The sequence below is a fragment of the Talpa europaea genome (genome assembly GCF_964194135.1).
Source record: "Talpa europaea genome assembly, chromosome: 1".
Classification (NCBI taxonomy): domain Eukaryota; kingdom Metazoa; phylum Chordata; class Mammalia; order Eulipotyphla; family Talpidae; genus Talpa; species Talpa europaea.
Window position 1 is genome coordinate 50,248,530 of NC_140073.1, and position 17,340 is coordinate 50,265,869.

Below are 17,340 nucleotides of genomic sequence, written 5' to 3' on the forward strand. Positions count from 1 at the left end.
CCTCTCCTGCTTTGCTTGTTCCCTGAGAGAGGCTGGAAACCTGGGATCTAGTCCTGATAAAGCCTGGGCTGTCTTATCCAACAGCTGCCCCTGGGAGCAGTCACGTTGGGTGATTGCTGAGACTCTGCAAGTTGGCCTTTCTTCACTGAACTGAAATGATGTCACTGAACTGAAATGATGTTCTTATTAGTGAGATTTTAATCCGACATGCCTGGAACAGGCTCTGGGCCTCATAAGGGGTAGAGTGAGAGCTGGAGAGAATGATCCAGGAACCCCCTCTACTACTGGCATTCTAAGATTTCAGCACACTCATGTTTTACTTTTCTAAGATTCTACCATTCTAAGATTCTTCGATTCTGGCATTCTTTGCAAATTCTCTGAGAGCAAGAAACAGCCATTTTTTTTTTTGCTCTTCTGTTTTGCCCCATTTTGGCATCGTGCCTGGCACACAGTGGGCACAAAATAAATATTTGCATGGTAGGGAAATTCCAGGAATCTAACATATGAGGATCCTTAGATTCTACTAATTTCAGATGAAATGATTCTATAAATTTATGACACTAACATTCTGGGAATTCCAAGATGCAATAAATCAGCGTGTTGGAATCCAAGTTTCTGATTTTAGGGTTCCGTGATTCTAAAATTCCAGCTTTCTATAGTTCTGTGAGCACACTGCTAACTCTTCGGAAGGAGAACAGACAGTGGCAGCGCTATTCTGGGCACGTGTGCAGTACATTGTCTACAGGAGGGAGCATAAGCACGACATATAAAAGTATACAGTACAGGACAAAGCATCCACTTGACTCCAGGGCTGCTTCTGTTCTCCCACCTTGACTGAGAGAAGGTTTAGGAAATAATCAGATCCACTTAGCTTTCCAATGAGACTAACCCGTAGGAAATACAAGGCAGCCCCATCATGCCAGCCTAAGATTTGGCGGGCTCTAGGGGAGGTGGCGGAGAGAGCTGCTGATTGTTGGGAAAAAAACAACTTTTGTGGTCTTTTCTCACAAGTTCAGTTTGTTTGGTTCACTGTCACCCAGTCCTGCAGGATCTTGCAGGTTCATGATCATGTCAACCCCTGAGCCTAACCACGGATGACAACATTTCAGAGAGTTGCAGTGTTTATAGAGTTGATTTGCATTAGAAATTCAGCTAGAGCAATTGACAGCACGTATCAGTGGCCATGGGACAAGCTCTGGGTCGCCTCCCCTCTCGGGTTTTCTTTACCTAAAAGTCTGGGTATGATTCATCTCAAAATTGTCCAAAATAATGTTCCCAATTTACCTTGTAAGTACCTTCCCTGACATCATTGACCACTCAGCATTACAGGAGCAATCATTCCTTTCTCTGAATTAATCGTATCTTTAGTTCTGATGTCATGGCTGCCCCGCTATATTTGCAGACATCTGCAAGGCTTGTTCCTGGGGTACACTGCATTCTTCGCACGGGCTTTGGAATTCAATGGAATTGGGCTTGCATTACAACCTAACCGCCTAGTAGTTGCAGGAGCTTGGAAAAATTACTGCTAGCTCCACAGCTGTAAAGCTGGGCAACACTCCTCTTTTGCACAGTTGTTGTGAGGACTAGAGATGCTGTATGTGAACAGGAAGCATGAGCAAGGAGGAGCCCAGGGTCAATGCTCACCAAGTATTGATTAAATTGAATGAAGCTGGCGCAGTAGACCTCTCCTGCCGCGCCCGCAGCTCCCCTCAGCAGTGTATTTTGGTCCATCTGCCTGTTCTGTTCCCCGCTCTGGCTCTGGTAAATTCTCTCACCCTCCCATGCTTCTGACTGTACCCAGTGCTTGTATAAATAAATACATAAATCTTAAAAAAAAAAAAGTGAATGAAGCCACCCCACGAAAGACCCCATTCATGATCCAGCTTCCTCTGCAGTCCCAGTTTTGGAAAGATTTTGTCAATCAGGCTGCATTTATTAAACAAATATACATTCATTTCCTCATCTTTTATTAATTAAAGACATATTATAATCTCCAATCACAGCTTCTGATGAGCTCGAGGTAACCAGTACCATACCATGCTGACTTGTTAGAATTCAGACAAAATTGAAGAAACAAGATGTTTCTTCCAGAGTGCTGTTCCAGAGTGCTTGTTACAGCCTCTTCCTGAGCAAATCTGTCAAGCTTTATGAAGGAAATAGTTCCAGAACTAAGAAAGTTGTTCTATCACAAACTTCAAAGACCCTGGGCTGGGCTGAACAGCACTATGCCCTCCGAGACCTCATGGCTGTTTCTTCTTCCTTCCACTCAACCTCCGGGACTCTCCTCAGGCCTCTGGAGTGGCTCTGAACATTCGGCCCCTACCGAATGGATGGCTTGAGTATGTCCATACTGACTCATGAGGTTTCTGTGAAGCACAGATATTACTGGAAACCTGCTATTTCCCTTTCTCTTATTAGCAGATTTTTACTTAAGTTGTCTAAAGTGGGGGGCACAGACCTAGTGACTCACTAGTTCCCACCCAGTCTTAGCGCTTAACCTCCTGGTCACCTCCTCCACCCATCCCCTGGAGTACCAGAAAATATTAGAAAGTACTTTTTATCTCACCCTTCTGAATATCTATTTTTTTATGTTTTATAATGTATATAATACAAGGGAGCTCAAAACACATATAACGAAGCATTGCTATACCAATTCAGCATCTAAAGAAACAGGGTAGGGTAATAGTAAGAGTATGGGCTCTGAGACCAGACTGCCGCCATTTGAATTTTAATTCCACTACTTGCTAGCTCAATGACATCATCATTTGTAACTCAACATTCTCATCTGTATAATGGAAATTAAAAAAAGATAAAAAGAACCCCCAGGGTTTCTCTGAAGCTTAAGAGTTAAAACAAGTGACATGTTGAGAAGTGTGTGGCAGCCAGTAGACACCTAGCACGTGTTAGATGTCACTGTCATAAACATGTATCTGTAAAGCGAGGGATACTAACTTTGTCTTTTCTTTTTGTATAAGAGCAATGATGACTGCAAAAGTACAGTGCCCACTGTTTGAGTCCACAGACATTTCCTAAATACTCGCTTGCAGGCTGGAAGGTGAGGGATATACACACTGGGAGAGTCACTGTCTCAGATAGTGGGAGTGGAGGGCGAGGGTCACAGGGAGGAACAGGAGATCAGAGGCCAGGATGGGACTCGTTACAGCTGAAGGAGCTGAGAGAGGCTTTCTGGAGCCATTGAAGATTTCAATGGGAAGAGAAAAAGAGGAAGGTGAGAGCATCATGGCAGAGGGAGGAGTACTCTGGCCTAAAGCTCTCATCCTTCATCTGGTCTCCAGCTACCTGCCCACCCCGCTTACCCCTTCAATTTCATGTGTTACCATTCACTTCTCAGTAGTTTGTTTAAGATTTGTTGAGACATGTTGGCCTGTTCTCCATTTCCAGAAAGTTACTGCTCTCTCTTTTGTCTAAGTTGCACGTGTTCAGGGCATCATTTGCAGGGAATCTCTTTGAATGGCACCCCGTGGAGCACAACTATAGTTTGCCTCTGAACTTTTGCACATATTGATTCTTCTCTTTCTTCTTCCTTTTTCTTCATCAATACTTCCTTCTGTGTCTCACTAGTTACCACCCAGTCTTAGGGCTTAACCTCCTGGTCACCTCCTCCAGGAAGACTTCCCAGATGCTTCAAACCTTGGTTTGGCACTCCTCCTGAGCTCCCACAGCAAGCCATACTTTCCCAGTGGCAACACTGCTCACAATGCACTGTTTATTTGTGTGTCTGCCCAGTAGCCTAGCTTATCCATGACCAGATTCACCAGTGCCTAGTACAGTGTCTGGGATATAGAAAGCACTAGTAAATATTTGTGAAATGAAGAAAGGAGGAAGGGGGAGCGAAGGAGAATACCTTGATTATGGTATGAAAGACCTATGTAAAGTGAAAAGTGAGAAATGTGTCTCTGAAGAGTAGGTTTAGGCCTTGAACACTAGGAAAACTGAGGAGCCAGGAAAGTTTTCTGTGAGGTGATAAGACTAGGACTGTGTTTTAGAAGAATCTGCTCTTTAGAAAGGCTGAAGGTCTCTGCTCAGTCACCCACATCTCCTTTCTCATTGGCTCAGTTCAGCCAGGACAATGAATGCCCACATGATCTGGGCATGCCTTCTGGGTGGGGCTGAGAGGCAGACTCATGGAGGCACAGAAGAATGCCTAACGCCCGGAACCACAAGGGTTGAGGGTTGTCTTCCCCTTGTATTCTGGTCATCAATTGAAGGGAACCCAGTGTGCTACAATTTTCTACTGTGTCCACCATAAAGCAGATGGGCTGAACAAACCTCCCCATACCTTGCCTCAACAACTATGGGGGCCAGTGAAGGGGGAAGCCATTCAAGATTCTTTAGAGGAGCCTAGCTTATCTGGTTTCTAGTAGATAAGGATGGAAAAAGAAGGAAACAAATCAAGAGAATGCAGACACAGAGTTTGGGGGCACGGTGGGAGCAGGGACAACATTTGCAGAGCTACATCTGGAGCCCAGGAACCAGTCCAGATGCTTGATGAGATCTTTTCCTCAGCACAACTCTAAAGGGAGGAAAATTCATCCCTATTGCAAGGTCAAGAAATGGAGGCTTAGGTCCTCCCTGGTGGCGTGGTGGTTGAGTGCTGGGTTGCGAAGCTGCCTGCAGCCTCTGCAGCGCCAGTTCGATCCCCGGCTGCTCCCCGGCCACCGGAGGAGGGTCCCACATGGCGCGCAGACCTCTCCTGCCGCCCGCTGCTCCCCTCAGCAGTGTACTTCGGTCCTTCTGCCTGCTCTGCTCCCCGCTCTGGCTCTGGTGAATTCTCTCACCCTCCCACACTTCTGACTATACCCAGTGCATGTATAAACAAATAAATCTTAAAAAAAAAAAAAAAAGAAATGGAGGCTTAGTGAAGTAAGGCACAGGACCTGGGTGAGAACCCTTAACGGTAATGCTATTTCCATTGAGCGGTGAGAATTAATTTTATCAGCCCTGGTTTGGGGGAGGGAAAAGGAGAGTCCTGTCCATCAGCTGAAACACATCCGAAGTGGGAAGAATGCAGGCTTCTATTTCCACAAACCCAGGATCAAAGCCCAGCATTACACTGACTGTGTAACCTTGATGAGTCCCTTTACCTGTCTCGTTTTCTTTGAAAAGCACAGTGCTAATACCCACAGCAGCGTTGTCGAAGGGATTGACATTAGCTTGTAAGGTGCCCAGCAGGCTCATGGTAAGAGCTCAGCCCATATTGATCTCCTCTCCCACCCCTCTAGCTGGGGTTCTTTCATAGTAAGAACAGGGAGGGTTGGGGGGATAACTAATGACGGATCTCCAAACCTGCCAGTGACATCTCTATCAATATGCATTACTCACCGGTGTCATAAAAAGAGCAGGAGTGTTAGTGAGGTGACCATGATGTATGAAAAGAACATCAGACAGGAGGATCTGAGATGTGCAGAAAGAATTTCAGTTACTCAGACTTTTGTGTAAACTGATGATGGCTTGATTTAGCATTTGAAATGTAGAATTACGGCAAGCTAGTTCTCAAGGATGGGCCTTCTAGCATTTTGGATTCTGAGTATACCATGAGACTAAATATACAGAACATACTATGAGACTAAAGCGTGAAGAGCTAGCTGTTGGGCAAGTTTATTCCTGTGTTAAAGAAAAAAACACCATGCACAAAATGTACTTGTTTATACTTTTCTCAGCAGTCCAGAGAAAGCCATCCAAACACCCAAACTAGATCTTAGTGATCTACATTAAACCTCATATTGGTTCCAGGAGGGGAAAAGTCCTATTTACACATTGGGGAGGTGTGAGGCCCCTCAAACCAGCTCACCAGCTGCGTGCTGCATGAATGAACTTTCTTTCCAGGTGTTTCTAGGATTATCAGAAGAGCCTCTTGATAACCTTTTACCTGGCAGCCCTGTACTTTAGGAGCCTGTAGATAAAACACTTAGCATAGTGCCCACTACACAGCAATTAATCAATAGATGACACCTACAGAAAACCAACAGAAAGTCCTAGACCTGCACAGGTTTCTCATCTCCATGAAATTGGTGACGATGTGTCCTGCCTGGGGGGGCTGGTTGCACTTGAGAGCCTCACTCCCCTTTCTAAAGTCTCTACACTTAAAAATAAATGCATTCCTTGTTTTCTCATGTGCCAATCTCATATCTATTTCCTCTTAACAGAGCAGCCAGTTGCTTCACTGAGCAGGGAAAATCATCTTCAGTTCTGAGCAAAGGATGGGGCATTGAGGAAAACTGGATCCTCTGCTATGGAACAGGATGAATTCCAGCTCCTGCTTGGGAGTAAGCTATGTTCACGGCTCTGCTTGTACAGCCCAGCCTGTCCACAGGGACCACAAACTGTCCATCTCTGTGTCTTGGCACAGTCTCAGCTCAGAAAAAGGTTTGCCAAACTGGTTCCCATAGTAATTTGTAATGGACAGGAATTCCCTCCTGAAAAGCATCTCAAAGTGCTAGAACTCTGAAATTAGAGCGCATAGAAGGATGACACACTCTGGTTTGTCAGTTACAGTTCCAATTTTTATATTACCCATCATACATAAGGATAACCCCATTTTCCCTCTAAAAATGTCCCAATATGGACAATTATATCACCACCCTGTTTTAGGGCATTTGTAAAGATTGGTTCCCCATCAGAAGCTGTGATCTTCTGCTCTAGACAGGGGTCAAGAGATCTGGATGCAGGTCAATGACATGCTTAGGGTCATGGGCAAGTCCTCTGACCTCTCTGGTCTTAGCCAGCCCCGTGAGGGAGTTGGACAAGAATAGTTTAAGGTTCTACTGTGATCCAGCATTCTACAAAATAGGAATAACAGTCCATGCCTCAAGGTGTTGTTCTGAGGATTAAAGGAGAATATGGGGAAAAAATGCAGGATACAAATGATTTCAGTATAATGGAAGTCATGTTCCCTTGGCACAGGAGTGCTCATAAAACATTTATAGAAGGAATGAATTTGTGTAAATATATAGGAAAAATGACTCATTGAAAATAAGCCTTTAATGGTGCTTATCAATGATACGGACAATTTTTAATTTTTTAATTGTAATTTTGTATCGTCAATATTTTATAACAATGAGCACATTTATTTCTTTTTATATGTTTAAAACGTTAAGAGAAAGTTAAACAATACATAGGAAAACTTCAAGGGAAGTTAAATAATAAATGTGAAAATATCTGGCATCTGGTGGGTGCTAAAATAGTTGTTGGTTGTAAATACAAATACCACTGTTATTGTTAGCACAAACTGGTATAAACTTGACTTTTAAAATGTGAACTGAGCAATTCCACTTCTAGGAATCGACCCAAGAATATAATCATGACTTTTGGAAAGATTCACTTACAAAGCTATTCATCACAACAGCATTTGTAATTGCAAAAAGTAAAACATTTAAATAGTGTTAAAGGGGGAAAACATCCTAAAGTGATAATGTTAAGTGCCTATTATGTAAATTGAGGTACATCAGGACAATGCCAATATGAACATTACATAAGCCATATTCAAAAGAATGTTTAGGAAGGTGAGAAACAGGATATTAAAAAAGCATGATGGAAAACGGTATAAAAATTCTGACAGTTGTTTAAATCTGTGTGTGTGTAATCCGTTAGTCTCGTTACCTTAGGAGAGGAGAAATAAGACTGAATTTTATTTTTTCTTTATATTTTCCCAAGGAACAAATGTGATAACGAGATTTTTAAAAAACAATAAAAGTTATTTTAAAAAGACAACACATACACAGAAAGGCAGCAAACAGCTTCTGTTTTGGTCCCTAATGGGATGAGCTCAGCAGAGCTGCAGGCTCCTGAGTCCCAACTCGCCTTCTTATCCTGCCGATTAAATGTGTGAGTCTTACTTGCGCTAAGTCAAGTCTGCTCTCCTCGACAGTGGTTATTTTCAGAAGTGGGTCTGGGGCCATCTGTCTCTGTGACTTATGTTGGGAAAATGGTCTCTGGAAAACAGGACTCAGTAAATTTCTCAGGCTCAGCTCATTTGATCTCCTCCTCATAGGCTTCCCAGGGCCTTATTTATTTATTTTTAAAGCAGCCACCGGGAAGGAGATCTGCTTTCACCTGTCTGCCTGGGGAAGTCCGGCTCCTGGTATACCTTTCACTTCAATACTAAGAAGGGGATGCCGAGGTCCCTTTAGACTTCACATGGAGTTGGCCGATCTACTAGCCTGCTTATTTGACATAGGAAATCAAAACAAGACATTCATTAGCTTTTATTGGTAAAGACAGCATATTCACAAGTCACCCATCTAAAGTGGACAGTTCAATGGTTTTTAGTATATTCACAGAGTAGCACAACCATCATTACAACCAATTATAGAATATTCTAATTACCCCAAAAGAAACCCCATACTCAATAACCATCATTCTCTAGTTCCTTCTTACACACTGCAGTCCTGGACAATCACTAATCTATTTTCATTCTATATAGACGTGCCTATTCTGGACATTTTATATAAGTGGACTCATATAATAAGGGCTTTTTGGCCACTGGCTTATTTCATTCAATCTAAGATTTTCAAGCTCCATCCATGTTGTAACATATCAGGACTGTATTACTTCATGATATTGCACTGTACAGATATATGTTTAGTTTATCCATTCATCAGCTGATGGAAATTTGGGCTGTTTCAACTTTTTTGGCTATTCTGAATAATTCTGCTACAAACATCTGACTGCAAGTTTTTATGTGGATGGATTTCTTTTGGGTACATACAAAGTGGAATTTCTGGATCATACGGTGACTCTGTTCATGCTTTTGAGGGATTACTGGGTTGTTTCCCTGCACCAATTTATTTATTTTTTTAAAGATTTATTTATGCATACAAGAACTGGGGTACAGGCCAGAGGTGTAGGTGGTGAGACAATTCACCAGCGACAGAGCAGGGAACAGAACAGGCAGAGTGACTGAAATACACTGTTGAGGGGAGCAGCGGGCAAGTCAGGAGAGGTCTATTGAGCCATGTGCGTTGCTCCCTGGCTGGGAATGGAACTTGTGCTGCAGTGGCTGCAGATAGCTTCATAGGTTGCGTCTTAACCCCTTGCGCCACCAGAGAGGCCCCTCCCTGCATCAATTTATATTCTCACTAGCTAGCAGTGTTTACAGGTTCCATTTTTTCCACATCTTTGCAAACAGTTTTTACTATCTGACTTTTTGATTATAGACATTTCAGTGGGTGTGAAGTGGTATCTCATTGCAGTTTTGGTTTGCATTTCCTGGTCACTAATGATGCTGATGTCTCATGTGCTTATTGGACATTTGCATATCTTCATGGAAGAAATGTCTATTCAGATCCTCATTTTAAAATCGAGTTGCCTTTTTATCACTGAGTGGTAAAGATGAGTGAGTCTGTCATCAAATATTTGTCTTGTGTGTGGCACTGTTGTAAGCATCACTGACAGGCAAGGAAGACAAAGACTTGCCCTCAGAAGCTTACATTCCAGGGAGGAGAAAAATCAACAAACAATAAGCTAATGCTTGTACAGAATAGGATCAAGTGGTGATAGATGTTATAAAGAAAAAATAAGTGCAATAAGAGATCAGGAGTGGTGGGGTGGGTGTGCTAGTTTAAGTAAGGTGGCCAGGGAAGGCCTTTTGGAGTAGATGACACTTAAGCAGGGACCTGAAATAGTGAAGGAGTGAGTCACACAAACACCTGGAGAAGAGCTTTTCAGACAGAGAGACTGGCAACAGCAAAGTCTCTCCAGCGGATCAAGTTTATTTGAGGGACAGCAAGGAAACTAGTATAGTAAGAAGGAGGGTGCTAGGAAATGAGCTTTGAGAGGTTTCCAGGGTCCAGGTTACAGCTGTGCAAATATTGCAAACTAAAGGTCACTATGCCTACGTGTTCTTATTAGTGAGTCCCTGAGGGCAGGGACTGGTCTTATTTATCTCCATATGTCTGCAGCCCACACAGTGATTTCACAAAGAGTGGGTACCCAATACATGCTGGAGTTGGTTTTAACTTGAGATAGTAACAAAACAATGCCTACACATAATTAGGATTTACTTTATAGTTTGTTTATACAGGATTTTTACATCCATGATCTTATTTGTTGCATGCTATACCCACAGAAGATAATGACCAGCACACCCATTTTCCAGATAGAAAAACTGAGTTTAGGAGAGGTGTGTGACTTTGTAGGGACCTACAACTGATAAGGGGCTTAGGGTACTCAAACCCGGGAGAGGGGCAGTAAGTAAGATCTATCTTTGCAACTGGTCATTGTGACTTCTGGCAGGTTGCTTCACCTTTGAGAGCCTCAGGATCCCCAAGATCTGGGCCTGTCTTCCAGGGGTCTCAAGAAGAGTAAATAAGTAAAAATTGGCATGCCTGGGGCCTACCATGGGCCTGGCATACAGCAGGTGCTCAATAGTGATGATTTCCCCCCACAGGCCCTTTAATATCAACCCCAGTGGTGCCACAAGGCAGGCTCACTGGAGAGGGTACTGGAGACCCACAGCTAAGACCAGCAGGGGAAACCCGTGTCACAGGTGAAAGAAGCAGAACACATTATTTAATTCCAGACAAGAGACCAAGAGGTGAGGAAGGTGTTGGGGGGAGGGGAAGTGCAAGGGGAATGGGAGGCCCACGAAGCTCCAATTGTCAGCTGCAACCTCAAGTTTTACCCAGCATCTTTTCACACTTCCCAGGAGCTACCTCCATAGGGAGGTGAGATGATCCATGTAGGCCTCCAGAGGCTCTAATTGGACCTGATAGAAAGTTCACTTATCATGAGATATGAAGGGGGGGAGAGGGAAGGCACAAGGTTGGACTATCTCTGTCAAAATCTGCTGCTAAATGTGACCAAGAAGCCACATTAAATTAGGGCTGGTGTTGAACAATCTGTGGTTAAGAGTTCTTTGTTCAAAAGGAAGACTTAAGTTTGCACATCTGCGCTGAGATTTGACTAAGAAAATGCTTCCAAACAGCTGTTTTCAAAGTCATTTATTATTTCCTGGGTTAAAAAATTTTTCATATATATGTGGGTACATATATATTTTTTTCTTTCCCCCACTCAATTTACACAGCTGCAGAATTCAGGGCCCAAGACAAAGGAAGAACACAAATAACAGATGTAGAATTTGGGGCTCAAAGAGAGCCTGCTCAAGGTCATCCAGCTGGTGGGTGCAAGGTTAGGCTCCAGAATTGTTCTGATGGATCCTAACTAAGCCCACACTCATCCCACTAAAATAATCCAAATGAAAAATAGTAATAAACACAAGAATATTCATTTAATTCCCTAATCCCATCAGCCACAGGAGGGGGAAATTAAGAAATTAACTGGCGTAAAGCCACATTGCTAGTGAGTGTGGAGTTAAGAATCCAACACAGGGCCTCCCCTGGTGGCTCAGGCAGTTGAGTGCAGCGTTGTGAAGCTGTCTGCAGCCTCTGCAGCACCGGTTCTATCCCGGCTGGCCAGCGACGGTCCCACATGGTGCAGCAGACCTCTCCTGTCTTGCCCGCTGCTCCCCTCAGCAGTGTTTTTCATCAGTCTGCCTGTTCTGTTTCCCACTCTGTCTCTGGTGAATCCTCCCACCCTCCCGTGCATCTGGCCTGTACCCCAGTTCTGGTATAAATAAATAAATAAATCTTTAAAACAAACAAAGAATCCAACACAGGTCACCTAAGCGTATAACTAGAGTTCTGTCTAGAAATTTATTCTGTCTTTCACAGACTTTTGAAGGGGAAGCCAAGGTTTAGTGTAATCAATGAACTGTGCAAAAATTAACTAGGAAAAACAACCATACAAAGTCAAGTCAGACTTGCATATTTATCATGTTGTTTTCTGGATGTCTGTTATATTTCAAAAAGAGAGATTTTTTAAAGTACCAGAAAGCCCTATGGTGTGAATGTAAGGGTGCGGTGAGAGGCATTTTCCTGGAGTAGCTTCCCTGCATAAATGCCCCGATTCTAAACTGCTTTCCCTATTCTACTCACAGTGCGGGGCCTCTTGCTCCCCAAAAATTTCCATAAAGCTTTGCCAGGATATGGAAACAACTTAAATGCCTCCAAACAGATGAGTGTATCAAGAAAATGGGATTCATATACACACACACACACACACACACACACACACAATGGAATATTACTCAGTGATCAAAAAATAAATCCATGTCACTTGTGAAAGCATGAGGCAAATGGAAGGGATTATCCTCTGTGAAGTGAGCCAGAAGAGGAAAGAGAAATACTGGATGGTTTTACTTATAGGTGGAATACAGACAAACCAAACAAAGGATCAGAGAAAGGCACTTTAAAACTGTCTCAGACCATAGCTCTGAGGTATCCAGGAGAAAACAGAGGGAGGTGTGCTCTGTGAACTATGATGGAGGACTGTGGGTGCTTTGGCAGTGGGAGAACTGTGGTGATCACACCTGAAGGGAGAGAGCCTGTATTGTGAGAAAACAAACAAGAATGTAAAATAATAATACAGCAAAAAAAAAAAAAAAAAAAAAAAAAAAAAGCTTTGCGAAACGCTTCTTGAGAAAGCGTAAGTAATAAGAACCGAGCTTTCCAGAAACTCCTACATTCTCACACCGTGGATTTTGAAAGATCTAAGAGAGCAGTCAGGGGGAGAGCAGACAAGTGGAAATGTCTGCCCACATCTACTCCCAAGTGGCTGGGTCTCCCTCAGGCCTTGAACTTTCCCAGAGGGAGGGTTTCTCAAAGCAAGGGGCCCAGAGGGGGACTTAGGCAAAAATTAGAAGAAAAAACAGGCTTGCCTTTTATTTGGAACCTACTCTGTACAGAAAGGAGTCTTTGAGATGATAAGAGAAGGGAAAGCAAGAGACATTTGTCAAATACAACTGACCCTCACATAACACCAGGGACTGGGGGTGCTGACTCCCACACAGCTGAAAATCTTCCTGTAACTTGACTCCCCCAAACTTAACTATTAATGGCCTGCTGTTGACTGGAAGCCTTATGGATAACATAAAAAGGTGACTGACACATATACTGCATGTCATACGTATTATATACTGTATTCTGATGAAAAGAAAATACTGAGAAAATCATAAGAGAAAATACATGACAACATTGTATTGTATTATTATGCATTGATACTATAAGTTATGCTGTTTACAAGAAAGTCCTTGCACAAGTGGCCCTGCACAGTGCGAACCTGTGCTGTTCAAGAGTCAGCTATACCTTCTGCATAGCAAGTACTGGGCCAAGCACTTGACACACACTTTCCAACATCTCCTTCCCAGCAAGCATCGTTTGTTCACACAGTTTTAACTCAGGCACCACCAGGTCTTGGGCCTTCCGCTGGTTGCCAGGGACATGGTGGGGAACAGAATCATGCAAAATTCCCGCGGGTTGGTTTAGTTTCTTAGGGCTGCCCTAGCCAAGTACCACAAGCTGGACCTAAAACAACGGCAATGTATTGTCTATATGGAGGCTACAAGTCCTCAAGATGCTGACCACACTTGATTGGATTTCACACACCTGGGGAAATGAGGTGAAAGAATGAGGCCTGCAGGGTGGGAAACACATCGGGGGTGTTCCTATATTCCACAGCCACTGGGCCCAGTGGTCTGTGAGGCTGGATGAGTGACTGGTTCTGTGCAATTTGTCACAGGTCTCTGGGCTAGTCAGAGCGGGGCAGTGCCACCCACTTGGGGAATAAGGTCAAGAATCTTTCCGCCAACCAGATCTGGTTCACTGGATGTCCCCACAGGGGACGCCAACCAGCACCCCAGTGAAGTGATGGAGGGCTGTGAGGTTGGGTTAAGCCTGCATGTGAGCTGTTCCCAGTGTAGTGGCTGAGCAAACCCAGAAGAGACGATTACCCACAGCGCTCTGAGGGCAGGAACACAAGAGCAGGCCTTAGTGAATGAAGCTGTGGGACACAGTGGTGCCTCCCAGCAGGAAGTGATGTTAAAGGAGAAGAGATAAGTGGGAGAGAGACTGGGTTCAGATCCTATAAAAGCCTTAGCCTCTGCCCCTCTTCCCTGGACCCTTCCACCCAGCATCCTGGTGGCAACTGCGATGTCCCACCTGAATTTACTCACTGAACTTTTTTGAGTCTCCAGCTGGAAAAGAAGAGCATCACTACATGGGATGCTTCGAAAGCTCTCAGAGCTGCAATCATAAATACTAGCAATACTAATTTATGCCATTCCCTCGAATCCTTAGATCAGCCCTCTGAATTTCTCTTTATTATCTCTGTTGAGCAGAGAGGAGAAGTCTGAAGAAATTTAAGTGACTACACTCTGTAGGCTACATTATGATTTTCTGAAAGAAACTGCCCGTAGGCTTTGCTTTGGGCCCAAATAACTGTCTTTTGCTCTTAGAGGAATTTTGTGCAGGAGAAAGATGATTTATTAATAACAAAAAGATAATAATAGCTACCATTGACTGGGAACTTTCTCTTTGTCAGACATTGTATCAAGCTGTGTCAAGACAAGCATCGATTTTGATCCTCCAACAATCTTATGAGATAGGGACTTGTATTGCCCCCATTGGAGCCGAGGAAATTTGGACTTAGAGTGGACAATCCACTTGGCTAAGGTCATGTGACTGGCTAGGAACAGGAGAGCTAAGAGGTGGCCACGGGTGCCCACTCCCGCCTCAGACTGAGCTCCTAATCACTTTCTTTTTTCTTTTTTTTTAAAGAAGCATGTATTTTTATTTATTTATTTGTTTGTTTGTTTGATACATGCACTGGGTACAGTCAGAATCGCGGGAGGGTGAGAGAATTCACCAGAGCCAGAGCGGGGAGCAGAGCAGGCAGAAGGACCGAAGTACACTGCTGAGGGGAGCAGCGGGCGTCAGGAGAGGTCTGCGCGCCATGTGGGACCCTCCTCTGGTGGCAGGGGAGCAGCCGGGGATTGAACCGGCACCGCAAAAGCCATGGGGAGCTTCGCAACCCAGCGCTCAACCGCTGCGCCACCAGGGAGGCCCCCTAATCACTTTCCTATCAAGTTTACAAGCAGCAGAGTTCTCTGATCTCAACCTGCAGGTTCACACATGAAATTGGGAAACAGAGACCAGGAGAGGGCAGAATGAGCACAAGGGCCTGCCAGGAGGCAGTGGCAGAGCTGGCAGCTGGCAGAGCATGGTGTGTCCCGCACATCAAAAATGCTAACAGTAATGCGGGGCAGCCAGCTGTGTGGTAAAATGTGGAGCCTGAATTTGCTCCCCAGTTGTGCTACCAGTCAGCTGTGCAGCCTTGGGCACATTTCTCATCCCCCGGCCTAGGTTCCTTTCCTTGTAGGATATGGATAATGATAACACCTCCTACCACCGTAGGTTGTGTGGGAACAAAAGAGCTGGGTGTGACAGTGCCTGGCACAACATAAACTCTTTTATCATTTTACTGTTGTCACTAGTTCACTGGTTGCTCTGTGCTTCAGGCACTTACTCTCTAATTTTACCTGTGCAGAGGCATTATTGCCCCTATTTTATAGATAGACCAGAGAAATTAAATAATGTACCTAAAGTTACATAGCATGGGCCTAAATAAATGTACCTAAGGTTACATTTATAGCATGACTCATAGAAGCTGCACTGGAACCCTATCTGTCTGATGCCCAAGAACATGTATTTCCCAGAAAAGCCCCCTCCCATGCATAGTGCTTTCTGGAAAGCACTGACACTTATCACTATGAAGTATCTGGCTTAATTTTTTTTTTTTTTAATAGAGGCATGTTTTATTTATTTATTTATTTTATTTGTTTGTTTGTTTTGTTTATACAAGCACTGGGTACAGTCAGACGCACAGGAGGATGAGAGAATTCACCACAGCCAGAGCGGGGAGCAGAGCAGGCAGAAGGACCGAAGTACACTGCTGAGGGGAGCAGCGGGCGGCAGGAGAGATCTGCGCGCCATGTGGGACCCTCCTCCGGTGGCTGGGGAGCAGCCGGGGATCGAACCGGCGCTGCAGAGGTCGCTGGCAGCTTCGCAACCCAGCGCTCAACTGCTGCGCCACCGGGGAGGCCCTCTGGCTTAATTTTAAATGATGGTAATTCTTATATCTCCATGATTGTGGCACATGTGAGAGAGAAGGAGGGTTTGATGAACAGGAACATACAGCCACAAGCAGGATGGGTGACTGCATTCAAGTATCATCTATTATTCTATGATAGAATTATAATTATTCTATAAGGATAATAACAACCCAGTCCTCATGCAGAGTCTTGTATTGTTCAGAAAACCCTTTCACACCCATTATCTCATTGCATCCCCATAACAGCTCTGGAGGGAGGGGAGTGGAGTTAATTATATTATATTCCATTTGTAGCAGCAGCTCTTGGTTGCCTAATGACATCCATTGCCCTTGCTAATAGAATCCTGACTTGGTTCGGCTAGTCATGCCTCATCATGTGTCTCAGTGAGTGGATCCTGATTGGAAACCACAGTGGTCCTAATCTTCTTGGAGAAATATGGACTGCTGTCCATCAGACTATGAGGAGAGGTCTGGGGGTTCTGAGATGGCTGTAGTTGACGCTAAGCAGTTGAATTTATACACTGATAAACACCTGGGGTCGTCCCACCTCTGGACTACTTGTTAAGTGAGATGATAAATGTTGATAAATGTTGAAGTTACTAATAATTGCTGAAGCCACTTTGAATCGTGGTTTTGTAGAAGGCATCCTTATTGTAATATCACTAAATTAATGAGTCTTCATAAAGATTCACTCTTGTTTTCCAGTCATGCCCTATGCTAAGTTCTTTATGAACCTCACTTAATCCTTACAATCTGTAGGGTAAATGTTTGTCAGGCTTTTCTGCCCTCCTGCCATTAGGATTGATGATGGATCTCTGTGGTCCTGAATGCATGCCTGATGGCGGGCACCTGGAGTAGGGTGTGGGCATGCATAGGTGGGTACACCTGGGCTGAGACAGGGCCTATAAGAGTGGTGTCATGGGGACGCTAGAAGAATGAAAGAGACCAGAAGGAAAACAAGTGAGAGATGGGAAGAGCACCAGCAGGGAAGCAGAGGCCATGAGAGAAGGCCAGAGAGCCCAGAAAGAGTGAAGATTTGCCAGGGGTGGGAGGCCTGCCAGCCTTCCAGACCCCCAGCACCCCTTCCTGCCATGTACCTGATAAACTCAATATAAGCCTGAAAAAGCCACCGAGGGCTCCAGGACTCTTCTTCTTTACCCATCTGCTCCAAGCATAGATTTCCTGTTCTGGCCCTTTCTGGCACGACACAATCCTTACATCCCTGAGTGGTAGGTGCTATTGTTCCAACTTCATAGCTGACCTCAGTCATGGCCCCAAGGCTGGCGTGGGGTCTCTCAAATGCCAAAGCCCATACTCTTCCCCACACACCATTCTGCCATTTTCATTCAATTGCCAACAAAACAGAGCTTGTTT

At 44.3% G+C, this 17,340-nt stretch overlaps 1 protein-coding gene across 4 annotated transcripts in view; it reads right to left on the reverse strand.

Moving 5' to 3' along the window:
* TENM4 (teneurin transmembrane protein 4) overlaps nt 1–17,340 on the reverse strand; it is a gene marked incomplete at both ends in the record, with an annotated part of 390,357 nt that overhangs the window by 292,943 nt on the left and 80,074 nt on the right. The gene's annotated exons all lie outside the window — the stretch shown is intronic.